The sequence below is a fragment of the Castor canadensis genome, chromosome 8 (assembly GCF_047511655.1).
Source record: "Castor canadensis chromosome 8, mCasCan1.hap1v2, whole genome shotgun sequence".
NCBI lineage: Eukaryota > Metazoa > Chordata > Mammalia > Rodentia > Castoridae > Castor > Castor canadensis.
This window is the reverse complement of record NC_133393.1, coordinates 99,440,475-99,452,101: the sequence shown is the minus strand read 5'-3', so window position 1 is coordinate 99,452,101 and position 11,627 is coordinate 99,440,475. Positions and strand designations below refer to the sequence as shown.

At 38.0% G+C, this 11,627-nt stretch overlaps 1 long non-coding RNA gene across 1 annotated transcript; it reads right to left on the bottom strand.

Moving 5' to 3' along the window:
- Nucleotides 1–8,836: 8,836 nt before the first annotated feature.
- On the bottom strand, nucleotides 8,837–11,317 carry LOC141425544 (uncharacterized). The gene is made up of 3 exons (XR_012450518.1): nucleotides 11,179–11,317; nucleotides 10,311–10,402; nucleotides 8,837–8,957 (listed from the first exon to the last, which is right to left on the bottom strand). It is a non-coding gene; the product is annotated as an uncharacterized lncRNA (long non-coding RNA).
- Between the last annotated feature and the right edge of the window lie 310 nt (nucleotides 11,318–11,627).

Here is an 11,627-nt window from a genome sequence, read left to right as displayed (position 1 = left end):
CAGATTCAAGAAGAGTTTATGGTACACAAGTTCAATGATGTCATTTATATTTTCTAAGATCACTGTAGTTATAAGAAGAATGGATTGTAGAGGGAGAAACAAGAACTGATGCAGTTAGGAGTAGCCTGAAACAAGGTGAAGAACCAGGGAGGTAGCAATGAGGTAAGAGAAGGGAAAGGCCTAGAGATGTACCTACAGGACTTGCTGGTGACATGAAGCAAGAGACAAGAGAAGAGAAAGAGAACAGGGATGGTATATAAGCCTTTGACTTGAGAGGTTTAGAGGGTGGTGAGACCACTCACTAAAATGAAGACATCTTGAAAAAGAAAGATTAGGTCAGAGAAGGGGAAAATCAACAGTGCCTGATTAGATATGTTATTTTCATGCCTATTTTATATCTGTATCTCTCATGAATAGGAACTACCTGCAGAAACTTAATAGTAAGGACCTAATCAATAAGGCAATTATTTTTCTTATATAAACAAGGATCTCAGGAAAGTTAAGCCATTTAGGGTTGATAGAAACACTCAAAGTCCCCTTTCTGTCCCTGCAACCATCAAAAGGAAATGATTTTCATCCTTATGGTAATCACATGTTCATCTCCAACTTCTGGTCCAAGTTTTAGGCAAGAATAAAAAGGAAGCAAAATGAGGAAGGATGTGTGTCTAAATAAGGTAAAACAAATTCTAGAAATCCTCAGAAGACTTCAGTTGATATTTCCCATGGCTACCTATAGCTTCAAGAGAGTCTGAAAAAATATGGTTCTTAGCTTATTTATGAATGCACACTCCTACTCATAAATAACACCAGGGATCTAGTGGGGAAGTGGATATTGGGAAGGCAGTCATCTGTGTAAACTACAATATCCAAGTGGAGACTGAAAGGGAACTATTGGCTATTGGAGTCTGGAGTCTGGGGGAGTATTTAGAGATATGAAAAATAAATGATCATTGACCTATGGAGGATATTTAAAGCCATGGGACTGAGTCAAAAGAATTAAGTAAAAACTGAAGAAAGTTAGAAATCCTTCAACATTTTGAGATCCTATGAAGGAAGTAGCAAAGAAAGTTGAATACAACAGTTAGTGGCAGAAGGAAAACCAGAAGGCTGTGCTGAAAACTGGCAAGAGATCAAGTTAGGAAGTTATAAAATTGGCCACTGAATGTGGAAACATGGAGATCATTGCTAGCCATGAAAGAGTAGTTTCAGTAGAGTAGCAAGGGTCAAATTGGAGTGGATTAAAGAATGACTTGAAGGTAGAAAGCTGGGGACTGAGTTTAGGAGAACTTTCCTTAGAAGCCTTTGCTATAAAGAAAAGCAGTGATAGTGCTTTTCTATGTGACCTCAAGGGATGTTGTTGTTTATTGGTTCCCTTGTTTTGCTTATTTACTTGCTTTGTGAGTAGAGGACACTAGAAAAGTTTTCTCTGCTGATGGAAGACCTTGAATTTGAAGCTGAGAGGTGGAGACTTAATTTTGGAAACACTGCAAGTTTTAAAGCAAGAAAATAGCATGATAAAGGCAGAATTTTAGGAAAATTCGTCGAAAAGAGCTGCCTATAAATTATATAAAATTGGAAAAGTATACATAGTAATGAAAAGTGCTGGATATCATCCAAAGGGAACCAACTAATGCAATAGAAAATGACCTGAAAAGGGCCCCTGAGATAAGTCAGCCATGAGTCTTTCAATGCCTAAAGAATGGGCCCCAGAAGGAGAATGCAGAATTGATGCCTCTCCAAAAGGCTAAATTTAAACTTAAAGTCTGCCTCTGAGAGGCTGTCATAAAAACCCTAAATACCATAAAATATCTGAGATAAAATATTGAAGGAATCACTAAAATCTACTAAATTTTAAATGGATGAATGTGTTGGATCAGCACTTATTTTTATTCTTGTAATTTATAGAGCTGTGTAAATATATATGGTACTTTATAGAACATAAAGCACAAAAGACAGAACTCCTGTCCTGTGAAGTTTACAGTCTCACTCAGACATAAACTGAAAACACTGCATGATGACCCCTAAATTATTTTTTTCCGACAAAGTGATTATAGAAGATATGAGCACTGCCAACCTTATGGATCAATGTTTTACACACCCTACCGAGTTCTCAACCCTCATAGGAAACCCTTTAGAGGTGATGGTTACTTACCAATTTTTTATCTGTGTGTTGCATATATATTCTGAGGTATTTGGAAGTGAAAATGTGTTTTTTTTTCATGCCTCCCTTCTGAAACTTCCCTAATAACAATTAGGATTTGTTAGAAGACTCGAATCAAGTGCATTAGAACCATGGAAGGCACAGAAATTGAGCAGCCCAACCTCAGGTGGACCTAAAACCAACAAAGGTGAAATGATTCAACCAAAGTCACTGCATGAGTTCATGGAGCTGGAACCCAAATATGAGAACCCTGATACACAACACTGTCTGGTACTCTTTCCTTCTCTTCCCTTTAAGCCAATCAACTTAGAGATGTTCCATTTGCTTGTTTATTTGGTTGGTTTTTTTAATGGTCTTTCATGAAACTCATGTGAGCCTTTTATGCCATTTTCTCTGACATTCCTCAGCATTATGCTTCTCTTTAACAAAAAACATCAGTGAAGGGGAGCAGAAGCTGCTTTTTATGGCCCCAAATCCATGTTCTGATACCCCAGAATCAAGAATTGACCAGCTTTAACATGGAACCATCTCTGACAGAGGCTCTTCCATTTCTGTATTTCATTTTTTGATGTTTTATTTCCTACCAATCAGGTGCCCACTCTCAACAGTTTCATTTAAATCAACCTAAAGAGGTAGAAAAAATGTGCAGTTTGTAAGATTTGGGTACCTAGAACAGCATCCTACAGAAAACAGCATACAATATATGGTAGATTAATTGACTGTGAAATTACAGTTTAAGCAACAAAGCTTTTTTAAAGTGTTAGGAATGTAAAGGAGCATGTAAACAAACCGATTTTCATTATTTGTTGGAGTAAAACTGTTTGCCGTTTCCCCTTGCCTTTCTTTCTTCCTTTCTCTTTACAAATGTCTTACAAGCACTTGCTCTGGGATCATTTCCATTGTAAAGCTTTCCTAAACACCACTCCCTGAAAAGCGAGATTTATTGGTAGAGGTGCTGAATGATTCTTAGCTAATGCAATCTGCAGTAGTTTCGTGTATGTTAAAAATGAATAAAGCATTATACAAATCAAAAGTATTGTATTAATGTTATTATGATGAATAAGAAAGGTGAATGGTCATTATCATTAGGCTGCTTACTGATAGCCTGGCACTTTACAATGGCAAAGGACAATAAAGAAAATTAATCCAGCTCACTCATTTTAACAATGAGGCAAATGAGAGCTAATAATGAAAGTGGTTTGCCCAAGATCCCACAACTAGTTAGAGGCTGAGCTAGACACACAGCCTTACAAAGTGTAAGCAATTCTATAACTACACCCCAAGGAAGCTCTCTTGTGTGATATTCTCCGTCATTGGATCTCACCCTCTACCAAACCATACCTGTCAGATTCCTTCATTTTCCCCAAGAGCAGCCTATGGGTCAGTGACTAATGATGTCTAGGACTAAAGCCAACTACCAAAAAAGGTCAGCCATGATTAGACCTGGGCTTCTTAAAACTAAATCCAGGATAGATGAGTCAATTATTTGAGAAGGCAGATACTATTAGAATATTCCGTAGTAGTTAGCCTATGAGTACAAGATCAACACACTCACTTAGATTACCCCCCAAAAATCCTTCAGTTATCAGTATGTTTTTTCCATCTTATTGAAAGTCTACACATGCCCACCAGTGTAATGACTGTGCACTGTACCTTTGATGAGCAGTTCTCTTGCTGTTGGATTTATATGATCTGTTACCTCTTTTGTATTATACTGTAAAGAATAGATATGCCAAATTTTTCAGCAAAAATTATAACATCTTTTGAAATTCAGAATAAAAGAACTTGTTGCGCATTAAAAGTTAAAAAATATTCCCCCCAAAAAATATTTTCAGGTTTTTTTTCAGAATATTGCCAACTCTAAGGTGCTACTTATAGACACAATGACGGGGTCAAGCTCCTGATTCACAGCAACACACACAAGATCCTGAAGCCATTAATGGGGGACTTCTAGTATGAGTGAGTATGTTAAAAGCTCATGAAGCTCAGGGGAAAATATTGTGAGTGATCAGGGAGGAAGAAGGTGGATGGTAGAGTGTATTTCCTACCTACTTACCTTCTTCATACAAGGGACAGTGGAAATGACTAACACTCATTGCATAACACCCCTACATTCTCGCTGTGATATCTTCATTCCTGAGGCATTCAGTATCCCACTGTAGCTATTATCAAGCTTGTCAGGGTTGTCATTATTCCCATGATACCCTCAGAGAAGGTCCAACCACCTTAGAGAAGGCCCAGCCATGAAGAAGGGACAGAAAGAAGAAACAGCTCCCTGCAGGTTGTTTTCCCTTTTGGGGCACTGATCAAAAAAAAATCCCAATAAGCAACAAGGCATTTTTCCAAAACAGAATTTTTAAAAATGAAGATAAGGACCCACACAGTGACAGAAAAGAATATTCTGGTCTCAAAAATGGACTCTTCAAATCTAGGGATGAGAAGAAGAATAACAAAGCTAAACCTCAGGACTTTCTAACCATACAGGTAAGAAGATTTATTCATTTCCTTACTCCGAGCCAGGCACTATTCAGGGTATTGGGGAGACAGCAGTGAACAAATAAACCAGGAAAGCAAAATACATAGTATATTAGAGGAGTGCTAAATACCATGGAGCAAAGTACAATAAGGCAAAGGAGTGAGAGAGAGTTGGGAAGTTGGTGCAAATTGCAATTTTAAATAAGAAAAACCCTGCTGAAAAGATGGCATTTGAGTAAAGCCTGTGGGGGTGAGGGAGTGACCCAGGCATCTATCTGAGACAAAAGCAGACGTAAGAGAACGTTCAAAGATCCTAAGGTGGAAGAATATCCAGCATTTTAGAGGAAACACAGGAGGCCAGTGCAACTGGAACAGAGATGCTGAGGAAAGAAGAGTAGGTAGTGAGGACAAAGAGAAAACAGGTAGGGCTTTCAAGTCATAAAAAGGATTTTATACCAAGTGAACTTGGGGAGCCCCTGGAGAATCTTGAACAGAGGAATGACATGCTTTGACTTGTGTTGTAAAGGGATTTCTCTGGCTGTTGTGTTGAGGACAGGCTGAAAAGGGAGCCAAGGCATAGTGGATAGGTGAAGGAAGAGACAGGGAGACCAGTTAGGAAGCTATTACTGATGACAGTGGCTCAGGTCAGGGGAGTAACAATAGGGATGGTGAGAATGAAAGTCATAAGTGTCTCTTTGGAGACAGCCAACCAACAATATTGACAGATGAATTAGATAAAGGTTGTAAAAGGAAGGCACTAAAGTCTTCAAGGTTTTAAATCCAAATAACTGGAAAGATGAACTGAAATGCAGAAGAATGAAAGAGAAACAAGTTTGGAATGGATGATCTGAAGTTCAGTTTGGGACATGTTGCACTTGAGATGGTTTTTCAGACATTCAAATAGAGATGCTGGGTAAAATGATCAGAATCATAGCCATACATGGAAGAGATCCAGGCTAGAGGTATACATGTCAATCACTAACATAAAGCTTTCTGATCGGGTTTCCATGGTGACTTTTCCATGGTCAGAACTTGACTGTTCTCCATGCCCTTTGACTCAATAGGCTCCTACTCCTGTGGAACTCAGTCCTGCTGCAGAAATGTCATAATTTCAGAGCTCAAACAGGTTACTACTATTCTTCTATTTCTAGAGCCAGAGCTTTTTTGTACTGGAGTATGTTAAATTGTACATAGTGAGGGGTTTCATCATGACATTTCCACACATGCGTATAATGTATTAGATCATATTCACCAGGGAAGGGGAAGGGAGATAAGAAAGAGTAATAGAGTGAACAGAACCAAGCTGTTTTTTTTTTTAACTTGACACTGATGAACTTGAAGGAGACTCTTTTAAAAAATAATAAAGTAAGAAATTCTTGGTAGATTCTTATAGAATTTAATTTGTGACTCTTCACAGTAGCTTGATGAGATATTCTCAACATTTCATTGCTGTGATATTGAAAATATTCAATTTGTCATTTGTTGCATTGTTATTAAATTTGCCAGTTTCCTCTATATACAATTTTTTGTTTCTTTTCACTAGTTTCTAATACTTGAGGATACATTATTGCTGCACTGGCATTTTTAAATCAAAGAAGACCTTCCCTGGCCACTGAGGCCACACATTTGCCTCCCTTCAGGAAGTTGGTAATCCAGAAATCATTCAGCTCTATTATTAGTTTCTCTTCCAAAAACCTCCTTAAATCCATTTGTGACTAAATTGTAAGGAGAACTTCTCCATATCAGACTACGATATCCATAAAGGGTCAATAAACCAGTAGTAGAACCACTAGCCATTTTGTACTGATTTTCCCAAAATCCTAGGTTATGTTTTATAGTGAGTAGATATAGCATATCACATAGCTCAGGGGATTGCAGTGTTGTACAAGGGCAAGAATCATCTTCTGGACTTGGAGGCTGGACCAGCCACAGTGATGACTCCTCCTTGGTTTATGAGAATGACAATGACAATTTGCCACACCGATCAGCTCCTCAACTCTAAATAGGGCAAAGTGGATCTACCTACCTAACAAAGAAGCTGTGAGATGTCTTCAGGCCTAAAATTATTTCTTTCTACCTATCTCTAAGGTGCCAAATAAGTATCCTGGATCTCCTTCTATAGTCTCATCCCTAATGAACCAAAAACACAAATAGGTACACTCAATCAGATCCCTTTCTTATCAAGCACACCAAAAATTATCTCTACATGTAAGTAAAATATATCTTTCTAACTTACCCTGGTATTTGGTATTTAGGACTCTAAAATGACCTCTATGGCAAAAGTCAGCAAACTTTTTTCTATAAAAGGCCATGTGTTAAATATCTTAGGCTTTATGGGACATATGTCTTTGTCACAGCTACTTTACTCTGCCACTGCAGCACAAAAGCAGCCACAGATAATATGAAAATGAGTAGGGGTGACTGTTTAATAAAACATTATTTGCAAAAAACAGGTGACAGACTGGATTTGGCCTAAAGCTCATGGTTGCCCTAACGCCGAGGCCTAGCTTCTTCCATACTTCTGCAAATATAGAATTCCAAGTCTTCAGAAAGCGTATACTGAACTCATGCCTTACTTTATAAATTCTGGATAAATTAAAATTCTATATGTGAGATTCTTAAACAAGGAAGAGTAACATTTTCATATAAAATAAATATACTAGTTCTATTAAATAACATGCAATGGATCAAAATATATACATATTTACTCATATACTGCTTTGTAGCAAGGAAAAAACTTCACTGAAAAAAAGCATGTGTTTATGATATCCCTTTCCAGGATAAAATTGATTTTCAAACTTTGAGAATTTACCTATATGCTACAATTTCCACTTTTGTTCAATTGCAAAGTACTATTAGCTCACAAATAAAAATGTCAACAACAATATTTGGAAGCTATAAAACATATATCCACATCTCAGTAAGTCCTAGGTAATGAACTGAAACACCAATGAGTGCTTCTGATTATTATCCTAATATTCCTGGAACAACAAAATCACAGGAACAGACAGGGCCTGGAAGACTCTTGGAGTCAGCAGTTCTCCAGTGAGCTATTCTAACTCTTGCCTACCAAGACACTACAATACTACATATATATATATAATTTGGGGTTATAAAGATGGCTCCCATGAGCCTTCTGGAATAGTCCCTTCTCATATTGTGCCAAGGTTGGTCTGTGTGGCCAATAAAAATAAGTGTAAGTGATAGCATGTAACTTCCAAAATTCAATTATAAAAGCCCCTGCAGCTCCCATCTTGGTTGCTCTATCCTTCTCTCACTTTCTGATCCCTTGCTCAGTATGGCCAACTGCCAAGTCATGACCTCCACCAGAAGGGGCCCACATGGTGAGGAACTAAAGCTTCCTGCCAGATCCACATGAACGAGCTTGGAAGTGGATCTTCCAGCCCATCAGAAGACTGCAGCCTGGTCAACAGCTTGACTGTAACCTCATGAGAGACCCATAGTCAGAATCTCCCAGCTGCTCCTGTATTCCTGACCCTTAGTAACTATGAAAGATTAAATGTTTGTTGTTTTAATATGCTGAATATTGTGGTAATTAGTAACATAGCAATGGGTAATTAAATAGAGATTAACAAATATCTAATATGCAAATAGGTTTACATAAAAACAGATTGTAATCCATTTGCAATCAGTTGCAAAAGACTGATAACATGCAAAGGCATAAAGTCTCTTCAGGTGTTATAGCTAGACCCTGAAATATGCCTCACACTAATGACATCCAGCCATTTGGTATCTGTGAATGTAAGTTCAAGCACCCAAACTTTGAGGCAGTTCTTCTTCCTTAAGCCCCATCCTTCCCTGAAATTCCATCTTCTTTCCTTTCTCCTGGGCCAATGTGCAGATTTTGTTTTGCCTTATGGCCCAGGTCAGTTCTCAATTCCTTCCCAAATCTTTTCAGACCATGCCAGGGTATCTCTCTACCCTTTCTCATTACCTATTGCATTTAATTCTATACTATAGAGTTTTTGATTATTAACCAGGAATTAGTTTAATCTCCCTAAGCATCTGGAAAGCACAGCCATTATTTCATAAGAATTTTCTACCTTTCAACTCCCTCTCACCCTTATTACCTGACATTACTCATTCATTAGCACCAGGACCCTGCTGTTCTCATGACCATTTGAGCAATACCAAGGTGCAATCTTTGCTAGATATTGTGTATGCCACCTACTTACCATCAATTTTCAACCTCTCCTGGGGTTATCCTTGCATTCTGGGGCTTGAGACTGACAGTACAGTTCTCAGACTCTCTTGCAGCTATGGTTTTGGATACAATTTAAGTTCTACCAATAAGATGCACCTGCATGAGATTTAAAAAATGGGAAAGAGATGGAGTCATTTTTTTTCAGTTGTGACTGAGGATGAGGACAAACAGGCTATACACAACCTTAGTATCTACAGCAACCTACCACCTTCAAGGATATGAGAAAATTATGATGGCATGTTTTCCAACTCTGGGTCACGACTCAATAATGTGATCCAGAATCAAAAGGTCCAAAGGAGATGCCTATTCTCCCAATGATTCTGTAAGCACCTAATTCCTTCTAGAAAGTTTTCAGTGTAAAATGTCCCATTGGCTTCTATTGTCTGCATTGAGTTCTGACTAATATGAGTAGCACACTGTTGTTTGTTTGATCAGATATTTTTTTACTTCACTCATTCATCTACTCAACACCTGATGGATATTTACTAAGCAAATAGGTAAACACAGAGAAAAGAAGATATCAAAGGAAGGAAAACAATCTCAGTTTTGGGGAATATGCTGTGTTCTCCAGGTAGAAATGATGACAGTAAGACAGTGAAATCTGAGACCAGCAGTTAAGGATTGTGGTCCACAACTTCCTTCAATACTTGATAGGTATTAGTGAAATGTCAGGTGAAGTGATTTAGCTCTCACAGTTAGCTGATGATTTTAATTGGATCTAAATTAAAGCACATGCTCTTAACACTTTAAATAAGAATCCTCAATGATGTTTCAGCAACTACTATAGTGCTATGAGGTCAATTTAAGGGAGCAGAATTATTTTCAATGCCTCTGTTTTCGACAGCAAAATTCAGTATGGCAAAAAGAAGGCATTAGCAGAACTTCTTTGCACAGGAATTATAAGAAGCTGGGCCTTCCAAATCATTCCAGCAAGGCCTTTTAAACTCCTAGAAGGCATAGAAAATTATTCTTAATTAAATGTTTAATATTAACCAAAGCTGGCATATTGGTTTTCAATCAAATTTATGATAGAGTGGAATTATATTCTTAAGTGTTATGTGTACAAGACACTACATTAGAGCTTCAATTATAATCAAGTATATAGAACATTTATACCCATTTTACAGCGTTTGGATCATAATTTTATTATTTTAAGTGATTATAAATGTTATAGTAGCTGTGCCTTTATCATATGGCTAGTAATGTTTATAATACTGTGATGCCCAGAACTGAATACCAAGCACATGCACAATTACAGCATATTTTTTCTATGTGAATATAAATAATTTTACAGCCTGGAACATGCTGAAGTCGGTAGGGACTGCCTCTACTTTTCTGGGCATCTCCCATAGTACTTGCAACAGTGGTGGGTGTAAAGGTGTTTAATAATTGCTTGTTACTTGACTAAATATGTCCACATGCATGCATCAGTTAAAAAAAAATCTTTACCTAAAACACTAGTTGTTTCTTGACTTGCTATCTTCTCTTTCAACTTTCATCCATGTCCTTCAAGATGTAGAGGGTTTTCTGATCACAATGAGCTACAGAATATTAAAAACACTTAGTATCATGGTACAACTACTAAAATAGATTCCCCCCAAAAAATCATCTTTTTCATCTCCAACTGACTCAACTCTAATTGAAACTTGTATAACCACTCTGAGCCTGTATGCCAGCCCACAATCAGATCTCATGGACTCAGTGGCACCTAGTTGGAAAACGTAGACTTTCACTCAACCATTATGTATTGAGGACCCAGTATGCCAAACACTATAAGGCCGTACAACATGTGGTTAAGAAGAAAGGTTCTGAAGCCAGGCTGCCTGGGTGTTTGTATCCCAGGACCACCAGTTACGAGATGTGTGATCTTGAATAAATTGTGTAACCCCTCTGGACTTCAGTTTCATCATTGATACAATGGATATTAAGTTAGTACCTACCTTACAAGAGTATTTTAAGAATGAAAGGAATTCACCTAAGCCTTTTAGGACAGCAACTCACACACTAGCCTTGGAGATACAAAGTTGAAGGAGTAATCCTGACCTCATGGAAAATGCAGTCAAGTAAAGAAAGCAGACACTCAATCCATCTGTTACAGGTAAGTGCTGTTATGAATGAGATGTTTAAATTAGACTGACACTCTAAGAAGTCTTCCTATGGGAGTCAGTATTTGAAGCCAAGCTCTGACAAAAATGTAGGAGAAGATGTTCCAGCCAGAGGCACTGAGAAAGCCTGGAGACAGAGGCTGGAAAGGCTAAGGAGTAAGTGCAGCTGAAAGGATGGGGTGGGCAGATGCTGACAGATCTTGCCTGCCTACCTAAAGGGCATGAACTCAACAGTAAAGTCAGACTTGTTATTGAGAATTTTATTTGCAAAAGATCTTCATGGTCCTTGGATAGAAACTGAAGATGTGTCAGGCAGTTCCAAAGTTCAAGACCTGCAGAGACAGACAGGAAACAGTCACACACACACCTTCTCCTCATTGTTGTCGTCGTACTCCACAAGTACTTGCCGTGGGCTTGCTCTGTGCCCTCTCCCTCACCCACTTAACACCCTTAATGAAGTTGAGTCAAAATAACAGCTCCAAAATTAGGCACAGACTCTAGATTCCATTATATATGCTATATTCAAAGAGAACTTTAAACCATCTATATTTGAAAATTCACAATGTGACAGTCACCATTGTTCTATGAAATTTCCATTCATTCATGAGGTGACTCTGCCCAAAGTTTCAGATGAGGATCATAACTCTATTTTTAACTTCCT